The sequence below is a fragment of the Ascaphus truei genome, chromosome 6 (assembly GCF_040206685.1).
Source record: "Ascaphus truei isolate aAscTru1 chromosome 6, aAscTru1.hap1, whole genome shotgun sequence".
Taxonomy (NCBI): domain Eukaryota; kingdom Metazoa; phylum Chordata; class Amphibia; order Anura; family Ascaphidae; genus Ascaphus; species Ascaphus truei.
Window position 1 is genome coordinate 41,085,063 of NC_134488.1, and position 21,064 is coordinate 41,106,126.

The window sequence follows — 21,064 nt, forward strand, 5'->3', positions numbered from 1 at the left end:
CACATCCTTGACATCTCGGGTGACGCCCCCCACATGCAAGCAACGCACAAGAGCCGCACTACCCCTACCAGGATTGGGCTTAGGCCCCACCCCCACAACGCAATGGAGAAACTTTCCTGTGCGCCTATGCGCTGGTGGCGCATCACCAGGGACTCGCAAAGGGTTAATGCAATCTCCAATTACCCCACACATGCGGCACACTCCGCACCTGCCTATCAATGCACTGAGTGGGTGTAATCACTCAGTGCTCACAGCCTGGTGAAGCCCTGCCATTGGCTGCTCCTCCTTTATATGCTCAGCCATTCCTGTTCCAAGTTGGCTGAGCATAACCTTTATTTATGAAACTAGTGCTTGCCTCAAGCATCCTGCTGCCTTGCCTTGTGATTCCTGCCAGCTGCTTTTTCGTGATATTAACATTTGCTTGTACCTGGACCTCTGCCTTTTCTGACCCTTGACCTCGGCTTGTATTTGGACTCTCACCTTCTGTACTCCTGGACCCCGGCTATGCACAATTACCATCTGACTTCTCCAACCCCAGACCACGGCTGTAACGATGCGTGGAACACGCCCCCTGCAGCGTGTTCCTTCCTTACCTGTTTAACTTCTGATCACCGCCCTCTAGCTGTGAGTCAAGATCCTGTGTCTTTAAGTATTCTGAAGCAAACAACGCCATCTTGCTTCCTGGCAAATCCTGCCCTCTTCCTCCTGACAGGAAGTAAGCCTCTCTCTGACTTTCTCATTCCTTACAGCTGCTGCTACCTTTAAATATTGTCAGTACTCTATGCTTCGCGTGCCTGCCCTCACAGGCTGTTCCTGCCTGGATTTCCTCTGGTACACTTCTCATCTCCTTTTGGATTCCGGAAGACTGGGACAGTCACTCATTTTACCACTGAGGTTAGTTCACCGTGCGGGTAGTGTAGGACCTGCTGAGTAGGGTTTACCTTGACGTGGTAGTAGGCTTATAGTCCTTTGGCCAAAGGATTAAACTAAGAACCCTTAAGTTGTATTTAGTTTTGCTACACTCTGCTGTTTCTGGCACTATGCCTTTAAGGAGGCTGGACGTCCTCCAAGAAGCTTTTCCCTTATGGATGTGTGTAACAGGGGAGAATCCCTGTTCAAGTAATGTGCCTTTAATCTAGCAGTGTGGTGGTTAACTGCTGGTAGTCAATTAATAAACACCACCTGCCTGATCTAGATTGCTTACAAAAGCCTGTCTGTTGAGACAGGAAGTGACTCCTTAGCTCTGAATGAGAGCTGACCTTTGGAGAGACAGAGCAGTGTTCTTGAGTCTCCCAGGAGAGACTGACCAAGAGAACACACATCTCTGGAGCTGACCGGTCTTGAGCTCTGCCCAGCATAGCTGATTACAAGACACAGGGAAAACTTCTGAACCTGAATGCTGACACACCCTGAGGGAAGGGAGCTGAACCAGAGAAGATTTTCCCTCCAAGGAACAGATAAGACTTTCATTCTTAAGAGACTGCTTATATCTGCTTATTTCATGCTATATGTTTTGGGGCTGCGAGACATGCTTGACTTAGGGAGTTGTGAATTAATTGCATGGTATTTTCACTAGAGATACTCCCAAGTGAATAGAAGCTTTGTTCCCCCCCTGTGTTTGGATGATTTCCTGATGAAAAAGGAAAGGCACAATAAAGCCTTATTATAATTTCACCTTATAAAAGTCTCCACTTGTGTACCTCTGTGAACGTCCGTCTACAATGTGACCTTGTGCTCTGGACTCTATCCTCCCCTGCTCCTCACTTGTGGCTTACCCACACCGCTGCGTTGGTGCCTGAGAACACGCGCACCCACGCTCTGCTGTCAGAGCATGCGCACACATGCAGCTGGACCAGTAGTGTCTCTGAGCTTGGCTCCGCACCTCTGGACATGTCGTGCATTCTCCTGCGCGCGGCGCGGTCACGTGACTACGTGCGTCGATCCCCAGCTGCACGGCAACTCACTCCTTTTCGTCTCTCCTGCGGATTCCCCACCTCGCTATCGGGTCCCCTTCCTTTCTCTGCGCTTGTGTGTAGGCGCACAAGCGTAACAACGGCGAGTACCATGACCATTCTAACCTTTCCTACCCTGACCCAGCTACACGACTACGACTCCGCAATCCGGACACGATTGCGCAGATGTTGGGCCGGTGTATTCTAACATCCTCACCTCAGCCTCGCGGTCCCATCCTGTTTGTGGTGAGCATCCGTTACACGGAGGTACTAGAAAGCCAATGAATTAGTCAAATTTTGCAAGTTTGCACAAATTGGGACATTTCACACGGGTTTGCAGAGCAGGAGTGAAATCGCTGTGTGGATATGAAAGAAGCCGCCACAGGTCTAAGTTCTTTCAAAACTAAAGCTGTCTCACACTTTAATCTGGTGTGTAACTGTTACATACGCCAATAACTTATTTTATCTTTTCTGTTCATGCAATGTCTTTATATAAAATGTACAATCATGTTCATTTAATGTAACCACGTATTGTCATCATAACTCTGTGCCCAGGACATACGTGAAAACGAGCGGTAACTCTCAATGTATTACTGCCTGGTAACACATTGTATAAATAAATATGTGTCAGTCTGTCTGTTTATAATTAGGTGTTCTCCTTACTTTTAGCATTTATCACATCTAACTCGTTGATTCCCATTTAATGTATCTTTTTCCTATCCTATTTACTTTTATACATCTATTCTTTATTTCTTTTCACTCTTCCTCTCATTTATAATTTATATTTCATTTCACTCTCTCTGCCTCTCCCTCTGTCGTTGTTCTCACCTAGTCTCTACTTTTTCTATAAAAATGTTTCTACTAAAAGCATGATATATTTTATTTCACTCCCTTTTATTTCTCTGTTGACCACCCTGCTCTAATGTCCAGCCCGTCCACTTGTGACTTCATCTCCCTCAACTGACCCTAACATTCATTTTCTGATTTGAATGCTCTTGCCGTTCTGACCGGTTGCCCTGTACCAACTGCCCCTTTAAAAGGCTCGGGTACAGACATGCTCCCATCACTACAATACTTGCACCTCAACAACACGCGTGTCTATGTCTTGGAGAGCTTCACAATAGTGCCCCCATTCGACCGAGCCACGCAGCCATGCATCTCTTAGCATGCCTATCCGCCTATCTGCTCAGTGCCCAGCTACGGGTAACGATAGTTAATGTAAATCTGCTGGACAAGAATACACAATACAGATGCAAAAAATATCAAGTTAAATGTCTCCGGGATGAATGGTTGTTTTAAAACCTGGTTTAAAAAAACATACATAAATCCCCCAGCTTTGTCCCCTCAACATTGGTTCATTTTGATGCTGGTAGGGACTGCACATTTAAACTTTCACTGAATGTCACCAGGGACTTGTGTTTGATCATTTCTTGAGAAGAGAAAGCGATGGGCGTTTTTTTGTTTTTGTGTGAATTTAGATCCGCCGCGGATTGGCTGGTTTCTTTGATCCGCGAATATCAGTGGATCAGTCTCAAAAATGGCGAACAGCCTTTTGCAGATTCTTTTTTTTTTAACACAGACAATCCATCTGCGGATTCTGCGGCCCGCCAACGGATTTTAAGAATCCAATCTGCGGATTCCTGAATCCATCAACGGATTGCGGAATCCAGTGGATTGGATTGTTACAATCCACCAGTGGATTGTATCCAATGGCGGTTTTGGATTAATCCGCACGGATTGAAACTGGAACAATCCGTCACAGGATTTGACGGATTTGGAATGGCAAATTCCGAAAAACCCAGGAAACGGATTTGCACTTGTTCCCCCAGCTCTTCTCCTGACATCAGGTCATGTGATCACTACACGAGCAATCATATGGTTCGGGCACAAAAGGGTTAAAAATGGCAAAATAGACCATTCAATGGCTGTGACATAAAGCCGCTGAATTTCAAGTGGGAAAAGTGTATTACAGAATGAATCTCTGTCTTCTCTTAACAGCCCACCCCTTAATCACATTATTAAGCAGAAAGAAACTGCTGTGATGATGTGTCACTGCTTCATCCATATAATTATCTTTACTTTTGATTTATTTCCTTGCTGTTTTCATAGTGAGCAGCATATCAGTGGGAATCACTGACCTGCAATTGCCATAAAATCTAATTACAGTAAGTCCAATAACTCAACCTCCTCCTCTTTATAATTACATCACAAATAACATCCTATATTCACGCTTGGGCCCATGTCAATTAATTGCACAGGTTATTTGTGATGTCATTTAACCCCTATTGAAGCTGGAGGGTGACGAATCGCTCTAAACACGCTGTATTTTACATGTGTGTTGTCTTGTGTGTGTATTAATCCATGCTTTTGTAAAGCATTAGTTAAGCTGTGTTGCAATAAGCTCCTTGAAATTGATCATTACTGAAATTAACAGCCAGCGAATAATTATGTTGGTGTCCTTTGCCAAGCTACAAATCACCCATGACTGATTGGCAGGTGTTACAGAATAAGACTCCAGTTATTCATTAGACAAGATGAGTTGATGTCTCTCAATCTGATAAAGCTGCCCATGATTCTGGAAGGCTCAACAAGCCGGGGTTGCATGAGCCACGAGTGTAGCAGGCAGCTCTAAAACACAAAGGAAACTCTGAAGGGGGCATATACAGTAAAACACTTCTGACTTGCTATTCCCATGCCATCAGAAGGGCATTTAGTGCACTGGTCATTTATATTTCAGCACAATTCCAGAATATGGGTCATTGTTTGTCGTTTCCACTTCCCGTTGGGTTGTCGTGAATGAAATTAAACAGCTTTTAGTGCCTGTGCTGTGAAAGCATAAAAGAAATGGCCAGAGATTTGTCCATTTTTGGCATTTTGACGTTTTTCTTTGTATGGGGTATGTTCAGGCCCAGGAACCATTAAAATCCTACTGACGGCTCCTCTTACCGCACACTGAGCACTAGAACTGCTGCATTTCCTTCTCTGTTTAGATTATCCAGTGTGTGTCTCACAGAGATATTAATAGGAAGTCCATGTCAGGCATCCTTACCTTTGCTTGTCTGACTAAATGGAGCAATTACCTTGCATTTTTGTATTTAATATATGCAGCCTTTGATTACCTTTATTGAAAACTAATTACCTAAGCTGCCAATCGATAGGTTCTCCCGTGATCGATCGGCAAAGATCCTGCTTTCCTGGGTTCACATAATGGCCGCCTTTCAGTTTCAATCAATCCTTCAGTCAGTATAACTCAGCAGCTACAATGTATTCTTCTTTTGCTACGGTAATATTATCTATTGTAACAATTTGCAGCTCAAACTGCTGGGAACATTTGCAACAAATGATCACAAACTGGAAAGTGTTAAAAAGATCTTGCAGTGCTGGGAGGTGTGCGATACCTGCTATTGAAATCAAAGGATGCTCAGTGTATTAAAACTCATTAAAAATGGCATTAAGTGTTGAATAATATTTGTTTTATTACCTAATACGACAGAATTTATTTATTTATTTATTTTGCTCCTTTAAGTCCTTTAAATAAATATACCAACTGTCTTCTCTACGTCACTGCAGATTGGTGTGGAATTCAGGACCTTTAGTATTACATGTACCAAAAAAACGGTCCTGTAAAGAAATGAAAACATTACTGTATGTCCCCTGTCAGGAATCCCCAATTGTTCACAAAAGTAGAACATTTATGTTATTTACAGGCTTTGACACCAGCATAACAGTAACATAATTGTGGCCAAATGTAACTTATATTCAATCTACAGGACATGTATAAATGATTCCCATTAAATAGAAGGAGGAGGGGTCAGTGAAGTAAAAACATAAAACAATCCTCCCCTTGCTGTTCCCGTCTCCCCTTCCCCTTTTTCCATTTCCTTCCCTTTCCTTAACGTTCATGCACACACATCATATTTATTAATATTCACATCATTCACAAGCGCTAACTTATTGGGTTTTCTAGATAATACATGAAAGCAATTTATTTTGCAGCATTGTTAATTACATCACCTATCATCACAGTATTATACACATTAAAATTTGCACTTAAAATACATTGTTTATTTTCATGATATATTTATTTACATGTTTGTTATTAGTCACATGTTTTTCTTAAATACTTAGACACAGTGTTTTTTTACAGCATGGGAATAATCTCTTGTACTCATCTGTTATCCCCCCTCCCCTGGATGATTTATCCTCTTACAGTATGTGGCTAATATTGAATTATTAATTATTATTATCTAATAATATATTTATTTTCTACAGTCATTTATTATTATTTTCTACAGTCATATATTATTTGGTTTAGCATTCTAAATGTTGCATTTCCATCATTCATTTATATATACAAATATATATTTTGTTTTTAATCTCTGTATTTTGTTTTCTATCTTGATATATCCAAGAGAATATATTAATATCTAAGTAATATTCAATTACTCACATGTTATGGTAATTTCTCTATTTATATGGTTATTAAGATATTATTTCCAGTAGCATTCTATATTCATTGTATATTTAATTTATTCTGTGCCTGTCTCTACATGTTTTTTGTTTTATCTTGTCTCTGGTTGTTTTTTATTAGTTTTTGTTTCTGTGTATGCCGAGTTTTATTTGCAACTCATATAAACGAGCAAATCTACCCATTAAAGGTTCCCATCTGATGGACAATTACTAATATGTTCAAATCTTCGACTATAAAAGGGTTACCAGTCCTTCAGTGGCGTCACCTCTGAGGAAGTCGCAAAATTCTGACGTGATGAAACGCGTAGGGCTTTCCTTCTTGTTTGAGGACTGCATATTTTTTTGGGGGGGCTGGGATTGTTGGGGGGGAGGGGAGCTGGGATTGACCCGGCGGTCTTGGTACACGTTGGCACCAATGACAAAGTAAGAGAAAGATGGAGGGTCCTAAAAAATGATTACAGGGATCCAAGCCAAAAGCTTAAGGCAAGGACCTCCAAGGTAGTATTTTCTGAAAAACTACCAGTGCCATGTGCTGACCTTGAGGTTGGGATCGAGAGCAAAGTCTCCATCTTTGCTGATGATACTAAATTGTGTAAGGTCATAGAATCAGAGCAGGATGTAATTTCTCTTCAGAAGGACTTAGAGAGACTGGATATGTGGGCAGGTAAATGGCAAATTAGGTTGAATACAGATAAATGTAAGGTTATGCATTTGGGATGCAAGAATAAAATGGCGACTTACAAATTAAATGGAGATATATTGGGGGAATCCTTGATGGAGAAGGATTTAGCAGTACTTGTAGACTGCAGGCTTAGCAATAGTGCCAAATGTCATGCAGTAGCTGCAAAGGCAAACAAGATCTTATCTTGCATCAAACGGGCAATGGATGGAAGGGAAGTAAACATAATTATGCCTCTTTACAAAGCACTAGTAAGACCACACCTTGAATATGGAGTACAATTTTGGGCACCAATCCTAAGAAAAGACATTATGGAACTAGAGAGAGTGCAGAGAAGAGCCACCAAATTAATAAAGGGGGTGGACAATCTAACTTATGAGGAGAGGCTAGCTAAATTAGATTTATTGACATTAGAAAAGAGGCATCTAAGAGGGGATATGATCATATATACAAATATATTCAGGGACAACACAAGGAGCTTTCAAAAGAACTATTCATCCCACGGGCAGTAAAAAGGACTCGGGGCCATCCCTTAAGGTTGGAGGAAAGGAAATTTCACCAGCAACAAAGGAAAGAGTTCTTTACAGTAAGGGCAGTTAAAATGTGGAATTCATTACCCATGGAGACTGTGATGGCAGATACAATAGATTTGTTCAAAAAAAGGTTGGACATCTTTTTAGATGGGAAAGGTATACAGGGATATACCAAATAAGTATACATGGGAAGGATGTTGATCCAGGGATTAATCCGATTGCCAATTCTTGGAGTCCGGAAGGAATTAATTTTTCCCCTTAATGGGGTTTTTTGTTTGCCTTCCTCTGGATCAATAAGTAAGTATAGATATAGGATAAAGTATCTGTTGTCTAAATTTAGCATAGGTTGAACTTGATGGACCTACGTCTTTTTTCAACCTCATCTACTATGTAACTATGCAACTATATGAGGAGCCATCTCTTACACTGAGCTGAGAGCGGTGGAACTCTATGTAACATATATTATGTGTGTATGTGTATATATATAATCATCAACTCCAACTATTTAACAAACCTGTTTATTTATTACCTAAAAATGCTGCCACTGTGGCCGTCTGCGTCTTGGTCCAATTAACTTTGATACCACACTGTTGAGTGATGAATTTTTTCCTGAATTAGAAGATATGAACAGATTTTATAATGCGTCCGCACCTGGTGGTAATTGCTTTACCTTTTGATCTGTTCCCTTTAACTTGTCATCAATGGAAATAAGTAATGAGTAGATCAAATAATAGACTGTTGTGTATACAGTACACTGTTTATTCTCCTCTACAAAGAGAAGCATGTTTGTACCTTTTGAATGGGTGTCTCTCCTTACAGCATTCCTGCTGCCTCCATTTGGGAGACAGCCCCACTGAAAATTCCTGCTGCCTGGGTAAAACATGGCAGATAGCATCAGCGCTTCAGTTTCAGTCTGAGGAGGTCGCTGCCTAAAAGCAGCCAATAAACGGCGAGGATGAGACAAGCAAGGGATTCTGGGAGAGGAAACAGCAACTCCCTAATACCGAAGTGGCCGACTCCAGTTGTGAAGGGCCACCAACAGGTCAGGTTTTAAGGATATCCCTGCTTCAGCACAGGTGGCTCAGTCACTGAATATCCACCTTTGCTGAAGCAGGGATATATTGAAAACGGGACCTTTATGTGGCCCTTGAGGACTGGAGTTAGCCACCCCTGCTCTAATAGAATGGTCCTTATAATTAAAATTAACTTTTAGACCTTTTTTTGCTAAACATGTAGGGCACTGCTTGAAATTGGCCCCTTTTTCCACATGAGTTTATCTCAAGGAACATTGCACTGTTAAGCATACGGTTAAGTACTGTACAACAACATAAATATTATTACATGTAGGCTATACAGTATATGAAGATGTTGTTTCAGGCTCAGGGAATATGCACAATGACTTTATTTCCCTTTAAATCTGTTTGCTTCACCTTAACCCTTTCACTGCCAGATAGCACATAATTCAGTACTTTTCCAATGTGTCACTGTCCCCTCCTGTCACCTTGCTACTATAAGTGCACCCTGCTTAATCTCTTTCCTGCTGGATGGGCTTGCAATGGATTGCTCTGTAAATCAATGCTGGATTTTCCAGCTGTGGCCCCTATGCACTTGACCCTTGTACCTTCAACAAGGCTGTGCTTTCTTGACCCTTGCTCCCTCCGTTTAATAACCCACCCATATAAATACAGGCACCTTGGTTGGGTACAAATGGCTACATCCTTTTATTAAATATAAACAGCAACCTGGTGGACCTGACCAGCAAGTATCCCCAACCAGTGACCCCACTAATGCTGACCACCACCTACATGACCAACTGAGCACTCCTGGTTTATACACCCTTGGGTCCCTTTTTGGAAATAACCCTTTGGCCCGCCTCACCTGGCCCTGATTCAAGGACTCTCACCTTCCACCAAATTACCGACCTTGGTGAAATGAACCAGTCCGCACCCCTCCAGCGGGGACAAACATAACGACACAAACTCCTTCACCACGGCCCCTCTTTTTTCTCTTTCATTCTTTATTCATGCTGGAGGAGAGTTCAGCTCCCTTTGAATAAATGGTTCTAAAATCTTCACCTGCGTGGCCAGACACCGTCACATCATTTGGAATAAGGCCAGTCTTACAAATCTCACATGACACCATTTTCTTGTTAATATAAAGAGTCTCTTCAGCACTTCAGGAATGTACAGTGTATTGCAAAGCAATGATAACAAGCTGCCGTCCAGAGGCCTCCCAGCTGCAAACAGAACCACATTTATGAAAGGAAAGAAAAACGTAGCTCTTTATGGTTTCATTTTCTTTGATGCTTCAAGTGCTGCTTTTTGCCCCACCGCTCTCTCATGGTTTGACATGGAGGGGGTTATTTATTGATCGTGTCACTATCACATGGAAACTCACGTTGACTTCAATGTCCCAAATATATCCTGCGTGTCAGGTATTAATTGCAGGCACCGCCGGCAATCAGATCCTGAAACATTTAATATATTTTATGTGGCCTGACATTCAGATATGTATTCTCGAATCACACAGCAATTGGTTCCCTGAGAATAAAGCCTGTGACATCGACTTGATACCTGACAGCTGTTATTAATTCAACCTCTACAGCAGCTGCAGTACATGAAAGACTGTAGCATTTAAATGTGATAATGGAAACCTGTCCCTTTGCAGATAGAGTAAGGTGACGATGTTGCAGGGTCTCTAACACAGAGTTAAGCCACTGTCTCTGTCACTCTCTCTCAATCATACATTCATTTCCCCTCTGGTCTTCCGGTAATGGCAACTGCATACTGGATAGAAGGAAATAGAATAGCTTTGGGGATTGGATGTATTTGTGTAGGGTGAGCTGAACCCTCTTGGATTTCAATGTGTGCCAAGCCCTGTCCTGTTCACTGCTTTTGCAGTAAATGGTTTTTCCAAGAATGGTCATTCCCTATTTGAGGTCACAAGTCAACAATACAAAACAAAACAGGTTTCCTGCGTATTTAAGCACCATTTCTGAGGTTGCTAGGAGACCCTTCGTGAAGCACAACATATATTCCTTCCCATGACAACCTTACCTTAAATAAGTTATGGTGGGTAACAAAAGTGACAAAAACTCTCCACCGTGCAGAATACAGCAGATAAACCATATCACTTGTGAGCACTGTAACATGTCTCAGACAGGTCTCCAACCCTGCATTTCACCGTTATCTTCTAGCATACGATGCCTTCACTGCACCTAGGGATTCTGGGAAAGGATAGGCAAATAAGCACACAGTGTCACCTTCTGGTTCATATCCATTTTAACATGACAACCTCAGTACTTAGTGTGGCATCACATTGCAACAGTATAGCCAACCTACAGTAACTTCATGTCATCATGAGATTTGAGTCCACTCTGTTTTCTAAGTCAGGGGTGCATATCTTCAGTCCTCAAGTGCCCCCAACATGTCAGGCTTGCAGGATATCCCAGATTTAGCACAGGTGGCTCAATCAGTTCCTGCTTCAGCACAGGTGGGTCAATCAGAGGCTCAGTCTCTGACTGAGCCTCTGATTGACCCACCTGTGCTGAAGCTGGGATATTCTGAAATCCTGAGTTGTTGGGGGGGGGGGGTTCGGTGTCAGGGGGGCCTTGAGGTCTGGAGTTGAGCACCCCTGTATTGAGTCCTAAGAAAACTCAAAAACCCTGAAATCTTCTGACAATACAGAATCCGATTTGGAATGCTGGTGCCGCGCATATACAGATGAGTTCCAGAACACCCGAGACTGACATCATGTATTACAGCGCAATAAAATAAGATGAAATAAAAAGGCAAATTAGATCACTAATCAAAGTTGTAACGGCATTATATCTAGCTACGGGCAAAAAAAAATTCCGGGCAGATTTATAAGAGTCCGCTAACGGATTGCTAAATTCGCTGCTTGGATTCTATAAATCCATCCACGGGTTGTATCCAATGGCGGATTTTGATGCATCCACGCGGATTAAAACCGACCAAATCCATTTGCGGATTTTGCAGACTGATTGAGCCACCTGCGCTGAATTAGACACAGATTGGACCATCTGTGCTGAAGCAGGGACTGGACCATCTGTGCTGAAGCAGGGACTGATTGAGCTACATGTGCTGAATCAGGGATATCCTTAAAACCTGACCTGTTGGCGGCCCTTGAAGACTGGAGTGGGCCGCTCCTAGTGAACATCATCACAAATGTAATCATCTTTCACGCAAAAATACGTTACTTTCTACTTTCTTTGATACTAGAGGGGCCTGCAACGCATTTCCCTAAGTAACGCATACTGCGCGGGTCACAGGACCACATTTAAGAATAGGGGGTACTTATCTGTGGAAAGACAGGACAGGTGATAGGTGACATCACACTGGGAGCAGCTGAAGATAAAAGATGTACCCCTAAGGAAGTGACGTTTGCACGAAACGCGTAGGGTTAGAGGTGAAGCGATTCACCTCAGCTGATCCCTGGTAACGCAACGCGATTGAGCTAGGTAGAGCAACTCTGGTGAGAGCACTTCCGCATTGCACTACCGCGCTCGGCTAACTGCGGTGAGGACACGGATGGCATTGGAGCAAAGCTATAGATGGAGTCTGCACCGGTGGTCTGGAAGCAAGTTTCCCTCAGCCATCCACACCTAACAGCACCGGTTAAAGATACCTTTATGTGCATGAGCATATCCTACCTGCTGTAAGCAGGATCTCAGTGTTTCTGCACACAGGACTACTGTCAGCAGCGTCGCGGATCCTGTGTGATCTGGACACCATCGTCCTTTTATTTTCAGTTATTAAATTCACTTATTTTAGCCATCTCAGCATTTACTAGTTATTTGTATTGTATGTATGTTTGTCACTATATTTTGGTTAGTTTATTAGTTTTCAGTAATTGTCTTGTGAGTTATGTGTTGTTAGTTAATTTTTAACTGATAGCATTTTACACAATGAGTTCTCTTTGTTTTTGCTTCTATCCCCACATGTCCTGAGAACATCACTGAGGTTCATCTGAAGCAATTCCAGATCTTCAAGTTTGGACAATTATGGTTTGACCATTATTTATCCGTATCAGTAATACATCGGAACTATATCAGAGACGCTGAAATATATTTGTTGGTGTTCTGTTCTGATCTGCATCGATCAATTATTTTTTTCAGGCAGCCTCACCTATATATGTACTGTATGTAGATATCTATTACTTTGTATATATTGTAATCATTTTTTTGCTTGTGTAGGATACACTTACACGTTCACGTGAAATAGTTAGTACAGTAATTAGGCATTAGCGCTTCACACATCTCTTTCTTTGCACTTCGGTATCTAGTCAAGTGTTAAACCTTGAACTGATTTCTAAACACAAAGTATCACTGCTTTTTAATTGCACTCTGATGTCTCCCTCTCTTTCTCCCTTTCCCCCTCTCTCCCCACCCTCCCTCTCTCTCTCTCTCTCCCCCCTTTTTGCCCCCTCTCCCCCCCCTTTTGCCCCCTCTCCCCGTCTCTCACTCTCTTCCCCCTCTCCCCTTCCCTCCCCCCTCTCCCCTTCCCTCACCCCTCTATTCCCCCTCAATATATCTCCCCCCTCTCCCACCCTCTCCCCTCCCCTCTCTCTCTCTCCCTTCTTTTATTACTGCAATCGTTTGCATTTCTCCAACTACTGTTATTATCATATTTTTTGTGTGTACTGAATTGGAGATGTGACAGTGCTCATACAATCTATGTAAATATAATTATCTTCAAAAATAAACAGTGTTCCTGAAACCATTAAAATTCTGCAGTCAGAAAAAGATCAAAGACATTTTTTCTATAGTGCCCAAAAGAGATTCATTTAAATACTCCTGCACCAAGCAGAGCCTAGGTTCAAAGTTATATGTGTATACTTGGAATCACATTTGGTAATAAAACCCATAACATGCTTGTTAATATAGCCATAAATAGATGAATGATAGTCTAGTGCAGGGGAGGCCAATTCCAGTCCTCAAAGGCCACCAACAGGTCAGGTTTTAAGGATGTCCCTGCCTCAGCACAGGTGGCTCAACCAATCAGTCTTCGACTGAGCCACTGATTGAGCCACGGGTGCTGAAATAGGGACTGATTGAGCCATCTGTGCTGACAAAGCGCTCTGTGTAGCATGAAACGTTGGTGGGGCTCTCTGGCCCTTTTTTTCTACATGACCATTAAATAACTATTTTTTTATGGGATACACACACTCCTGATCATTTATTTTCTGGACACTGGTTGTAGCGCTCTGCCATTTCTCTTCCTCCTCGCTATACTGATGCAGCGGACGGATGCACACGCAAAGACCCCCACTCAAGGATCACATGGACGTTGCAGCTTCATAAGTGAGTAACTTGCTTGCTACATATTTTCCATACTTTGGATCTTAGGACTTTTGGTACTCTCTAGGGCACTTTAAATGTTTAGGGTTCCTGGTGTTGTTGTGTTTACTTACCTACGTAGGTGGGGAGTTCACTATCTAGGAACACGTACCCAGTACCTGTCTTCAATCAAGTATTCATTTGGGGGTCCCTTCACAAGTACCTTTTATTCTCCATTATCTCTCTCCTGGCATTGGTCTGTAGCATTACACATTGATTTCTACGTGCTGAAGCAGGGATATCCTGAAAACCTGACCTGTTGGTGGCTCTTGAGGACTGAGTTGACCTCTCCTGGTCTATTGGTATGGCGTACAAATGTAACTTTACTGAACTTGATCAGTTTATATCGACTGTTCCTAATGCAAAAATAAGAAAAAGTAAGTCTAAACTTAAGCTGCCGTCCCACTTCGTACCGACGTGATGGTGTTTTAATGAGGTAGATCATTTTAAATGATGCTTTAAGAATAATCAAAGCCACAGAGCACATTAACCAGGGAGACTTATACACTTTAGGTGCAATTATTCTTTCAGGAAGCCAATTGCTTTAGTAAATATTTCTTTGATGTCTGCTAAGTGAAACGACCCTTTTAATAATCAGGAATGGAGAGGGTTGTGTATTTGCCAAGATTGACCCCTTCAGCTCTAAAGAGAATCACACACAATCCTGTTCACACTGCAGATGTGAAGCAAAACTGGCAGCAGAACACGCACATCCAGTTATCTCGTGTAAGTGGGAACTGGTTTTGATGTAAAGTAGCCGGATGCATAAAAAAAACTCCACTAAATAATGCATCCGGACTCTCTCTATACTGTAAGTGCAAATCTATCTCCCATTCATCACCTGAATACATCAAACACCTCTCACAGTGCAGTATCTGACACTGTATATCTCCTGTATCAAAGCACAATGTGTCAATGCTGAGTGTATGTGACAATGGACATTTCGTGGATGGGATATACCTAGATCTAATGGGAATTAAAAGGCAGATGCAAGTAGACACAAACAATTTCTTTCACATGGGTACTCATCTTCAGTCGCCCCCTCCCCAACGGGTCAGGTTTTCAGGATATCCCAACTTCAGCACAGGTGGCTCAATCAGTTCCTGCTTCAGCACAGGTGGCTCAGCCTTCTTTGACCTGTCGGTGGCCCTTGAGGACTGGGGTTGACCACCCCTGCTCTATTGCTCCTTACTCCCAACATTCTCTGTAAAAGAAACCGGAATCCCGAGTCACACCCATCCGGAATCTTCTCCATGGAGGATTCCAAAACGAGAGAGGCACCTCTAATCTTTTCTAGAGGTTTTGCAGGGTTACCAAAGCAACACAGAGTCTCTGCAGTGCAGTAATCCCGGAGATACTCTTTCTCTGCCCCCATAGCAACCAGTCAAGCTGACACAATTAAAAGGTCTAATCCCACAAAGCTGGCCAGCAAACAACCTTTTGTAAAGAATGTATTGCATCTAATTGGCTTCCCCCAGTATAATCTGACCATGGTAATAGCGAATACTTAGCTGTTTTCATTTTGGTGGTAGGGGGGGGAATGAATAACAAATTGTATTTCTTAGGGGCCCCGGAGTGGGGGTGGGTGTGTGTGTGTGTGGGGGGGGGGGGGTTGTTTGTCAAGTAACCATTTTCTTTACCCTTATTCACACTTTGTGTTTATCAGAGAGCCAAACAAGATAAGGGGTGGGAAAGAGGGAGATGCTTGCCCCGTGCAAACTCTTATTAAATGCACAGGGACATCAGACTGTTGTAAACTGTTGACTAGATTGGCTATTTACATTGTGCAGCCAGAAAGCAAATACAGAGCTAAATTACCAACATGGGGGTCAATGCAGAAAGCTCCGATACGCCACTTATTATCACCAAAAAAACCTACTGCTATTCAGTAAGCCCCGATAAATTGGCGATAGGAGAGCTTTTGGCAAATTGTTTTGCCGGAAAAAAAAACCACCAAACGCGCGGCGATTAGCCACTTGCACTTATTGCCAGCTTATCAATCTTGTTCTATTCTAGTAGCCCCGGTTATCTTATCGAAGCTAATCGCGGCTCTAGAATAGAGATTTCCTCTCAAAATCGTCCCACCAGGTAAAGTTAGCAAGAAGGTGATGAGAAGCTGCCGATGAGCGGCGAGACGGCACTTAGAAAAAAAATGCATTTTTCCTGCATGGAATTGATGCCGGGAGTCTCCGGAGCTGATACCCATTAATATCAGCACCGGAGACACCCGGCATCAATCCGATGCAATACAAATGCATTTACAGGCAACTTCATTAACTTAGCGGCTAACCGCTAAGACAATGAAGGGGTTAAGAGAAAACAGCAGCTTTATTGGGGGCAGAGGGGGTGAGTGAAGGGGGTACTTGGCCTTTTACTCACCCCCTCTTCCCCCAATAAACATTACAACATGTAAGACACACAATACATTACCCACCCCCTGTACCCCCACATAAAACCATTTTTATTTATTTTAAACCAGGATTGATAACAAAGGCCGGCGGGTGTCCCTGGGTGGTCCCTGTGGGTGTCTGAGGGCCCTCGGGTGGTACCCTGGGGTGTCCAGGGGTCCTCGGGTGGTCTCCGTGGGTACTCAGGTGGTCTCAGTGGGTGTCCGGTGGTCCTCAGGTGGTCCACGTGGGTCTCCGCTTGACTTCAGTACCAACCCTGTTGTAAAATAAATAAAGATGACATACATTTAAATAAATACACCACCCACCAAATGCATACAGTACAGTAATGTGCAAAATAACTATTATCCAGATATGGATAATAGCTCATTTGCCCATTATTAAATCAAACATTAGCGAGGCAGCATAAATAAAGTAATTAAAAAACATTCTACTTACCCCTACCATCATGAAAGCATCCTCGTCAGCATACTGCAGGGCCATGTCCTCCGATGCCAGCAAGAATACATACAAAAATACAATCTAATGGCCCCTAACCCCTTAAACACCTTAGCGGTTAATAACCGCTAAAGTAATAAAGGGGTTAACCCACCTCCCCCTCTACCACTCAGGAAGTCTAACCACCTTACCCAAGGAACTAGCCCCACCCTCCACCCATTCATTGATACAGTGGGTACATCATCCCCATATAATATGGGCATGATTTAACCCTATAGCAATAAATGGTGAAGCTAAAAAAAACAGGCCCAAAATACCACATCTATACTATAATTCTAAGTTGGATTCCGTTTGTATGTCAGAAGCATCGAAATCTCACAAACGGCACCACGTAGCACCACGAAACGTTCACTGTACGTTCTGCTGCAAATTTGTAGGTCAACGCAACTATTTTGGGCTTCACATGTCACTCACCTGCCAAGTTATGGACATTCTAATGTCCAGCAAAAACTTTAGTGCTGGAACAGAGGGGCGGGGGTATGGCTACTATGGGAGGGGGCGTGTCCTTGCCTGTGACGGAGCTGTGCGTGTCATGTGCAGTGAATGTGATTCTCAGCCGGGGCTCCGTGGAGCAGTGTCCCTGTTCCTGACTCTGCCCCCTCCCTCCTACCCCCCCTTCCTCCTACCCCCCCTTCCTCCTCTCCCCCCTCCGCTCTCCCCCCTCCCTCCTCTCCCCCCTCCGCTCTCCCTCAGAGCTGCTCTAGCAGCCCGGCACTTGGGAGGGGGGAAGGGGGGAGATGGGGGAAGGGGGGGGGGGCTGCTGCTTCTTCTCCTTCTTCTCCTTCTTCTTCTCCTTCTTCTCCTTACATGTGAGCTGAGGTAGGGAGAGAGGCTGCTTTTGCTTGCTGCAAACTTACTGTGTGTTTGTGTGTGTGACACTGTGTGTGGCACTGTGTGTGTGTGACACTGTGTGGTGACTGTGTGTGTGTGTGTGTGTGTGTGTGTGTGTGTGTGTGTGTGACTGTGTGTGACTGTGTGTGACTGTGTGCGTGTGCGTGTGCGTGTGCGTGTGTGTAAAAATGTCTTTACATTTTTTTTTAAGTGCATCATGTATTTTCTAATAGTTCAGAACTGATTTTTTTTTTTTTTTAAACACACATAGGATATTGCTCGGTCGGCAGCTTTAAGGTCCCACCGCGTCCGTTTCCAGTTTCAGAGCTTGCCATTTGGTCTTGTTTAGTCTTTTATAAATGATGTGCTCCTGAAGCTTGACCATATCACTGTGGTCAGCTGTTGCATTATGAATCGGATCTGTACAGAAAAATAGGAAATGTGAAAAAAGCCCGTTCTGAATTCATTTATCTCCAATTTCCCCTGGACGCCCGGCATGAGGAAAACACATCTTTCCTTCAGGGGGACTCTGGTGCATTTTTTTCCTGCACATTTCTACATCTCTAATAGGAAGGGGAATGATTGTGTAGATATAGGAGCGCTTTGCATAAAGTAGGGGGTTTTAAATCCATCTGATCTGCTTCACAAGTAATAGAAATTCTGCTCAGGAACACTGCTGTCTGTTATTTTACAGTAGATCAGGGATGGCCTACTCCTCTCCTCAAGGGCCAACAACAGGGCAGGTTTTCAGGATATCCCGTCTTCAGCACACGTGGCTCAGTCTTCGACTGCACCAACTGTGCTGAAGCAGGGATATCCTGGAAACCTCACCTGGTTGTAGCCCTAGAGGACTGGAGTTGACCCCTGTTGTAAAGCCTTAAACATAAATGAAGGCCCATGTTAACTAAGCGGGGCTATACAATATGCCATAACACTATCCAGTGCAGAAAAACACTGTATGGCCCACTCAAGTGAAAGTGTCTTATAGCATAGCACTGCTTAGTAAATCGGCCTGCCAAGCTACAGTCAAATTGAAGATGGAAATTTCATTTATAGGAGAAAGGTGCGAGAGTGGATTTTGGAAGTGAAACTTCTTTGTGCGCACCTACCACACGAGAAAATTTCCTTGACAGTAACTGGACTTCATGGTGAAGGAAGTGACATCACTGCTGGCAGAAGAGGCCATCAGTGATGTCAGTGCTGCCAGCTTGCAACAGCACCAGTCACCGGAGAGGAGGAAGGCAGCGCTGGATTCTGCAGAGGCCTCCCGCGCATGAGCAGAGGGCTCCTACGCAAGGCGTGCATGCACAGAGGCCTTCGGCGTCCACGGCGCACATGCGCAGAGGACTACACAGCAGCAGCATAGGGACCGACACAGACACACACATGAGAGACAGAGACACACACACATGCACACAGAGACACACGCACACAAACAACCAAGGAATTCACAGCTAGAATAAATATAGAAGTGCAAATAGCTAAAACGGGGGGGGGGGGGGTGCCGAGCATGCGCATTCTAACTCATAGTTCTTTGCGTTTTGTCAATGACATGGTGATGTTTTCAATGAAAAATCAAAACACAATCACAAATACAATTTCTGTGACAAAAGACAAAGAAGTTTCACTTAAAATGCGCGTGCTCGACACGCGCACCCTTTTTAAACCTTTAAAATGATCCGCAACTGATCCCTTTGAATAACAGCAACTTAAACAGAATGAAGGGATTCCAGGTATATGTCTTCCTTTAATTTCAAGCTGTTAAAATAAAAATCCATCTATGGCAAGGTGATTGATACCTTTTTGATTTGATTTACAGATACCATGCACTGGGGGTATAATTTGCTCTGGTTTTCCTGTTTGTATGATACAATACGTGCCGAACAGACAAACCCCACTCCCTCCTCATCTGTATTGGCCTCTAACAGTGGCAGCGTGGAGGTTAAAGCAGCCATACGTGAAATCTTATATGGTTTTATAAAAAATAAATCAGTTTTGTAGTTTTAGATAATAGCGACCTGTTATATATTTTTAATTCAACTCAATACCATTTTTAATTAATTTTAAAGCCTGTTTTGATTTCTATAGCTGGCTTTAGCCCACCTCCCCAGCAGTGCAAGATATTTGCCACCCTTTCCTGTTTGTGATAATTTGTTGACAATGTTTCCAGCAGTTTGAGCTGTAAACTGTAACAATAGATAATGATACTTTAGTAATATAAGGATACATTGTAGCTGCTGAGTTGCACTGACTGATGCAACCCTTATGTTAGGCGCACAATCAGGATTATTACAGATTTCTAACAGGGCACCAAACGATTGCCAGCTTCGGTAAGACTGTCGCAGGCTTTACATATACAGATAAGAAAACAAGTTGTAATGTTCTATCGCTGCTTTAAATAAACTCTTAGGAGTTCATTTATTAAGTGTCGGTGTGCATTATCTCACCTGTCCTGGCGATAACTCTAAATAAGGTCAATATGTATGTATGTACAGTATATCTTTACTATATACTGCACCGACACACTTTATTCGAGCAAATACCCAGTATGTACCTGGCAGATACCTGGAATGCGCCGCTCCTCACCTCTGACAAGCCCCGTTGCGTTTGCCTTCCCAGCCTGGGTTCATGCCTGGCTGACGGGCGGCTGATCTGTTAAATGATAATGATTAGGATTTAATAGGCTGCAATGCTTCGCGTGTCTACCAGATGGCATAAATTCATGAATTGTAATGCAGTATATATATATATACTGTGCAGTATTGCAGCCAGCGGGAATAAAATGCTTCAATCCCTGCCTGGAAAATACCTCAATGCACTCGGGCAGAAAACAGTCACAAACCTCAATACACCCGGGTATACCCGAATTCGTGGGACTAGCCGAGCTCGAATAAAGTGTGTCGCCAGTGTAGGGCCAAAAGTGTACTCAGCACTTCACAAAGACAACACAGTACAGGGAATTATAATAATACAATAAGCGCAGCAAAATCAGACAATAGGAAAGGACACCCCTGCCCCGGAGCGCTTACAATCTAAGTGCTATGTTGGGAGACTTACAGAGACTGCAGACGAGTGAATAAGTGCTGTAGATGGCAGTGCTTGGCCACAATGCTTGGTAGGAGTGACTGTGGGTGTATCAGTAAGAGCTAATCTGTACCACTACTTGATAAACAGGCCCTTAAATCTTAACTTCCAAATAAACTGAACCTGAGCATTTGTTTTACCTATGGTTACAGTTGTTTACAGAGGACTATTACATCGTTGTTTATTAGATGTGCTGCTCCATTAAGCACTTTGGAGGCATGATGTGTACAGTATGTGCCTGCGATCCTAGT

At 43.2% G+C, this 21,064-nt stretch overlaps 1 long non-coding RNA gene across 1 annotated transcript; it reads right to left on the reverse strand.

The window, feature by feature from the left end:
- Positions 1-5,403: 5,403 nt before the first annotated feature.
- Positions 5,404-15,606, reverse strand: LOC142496925 (uncharacterized). The gene is made up of 5 exons (XR_012802138.1): positions 14,156-15,606; positions 10,691-10,860; positions 8,427-8,563; positions 8,164-8,243; positions 5,404-5,573 (listed from the first exon to the last, which is right to left on the reverse strand). It is a non-coding gene; the product is annotated as an uncharacterized LOC142496925 (long non-coding RNA).
- Between the last annotated feature and the right edge of the window lie 5,458 nt (positions 15,607-21,064).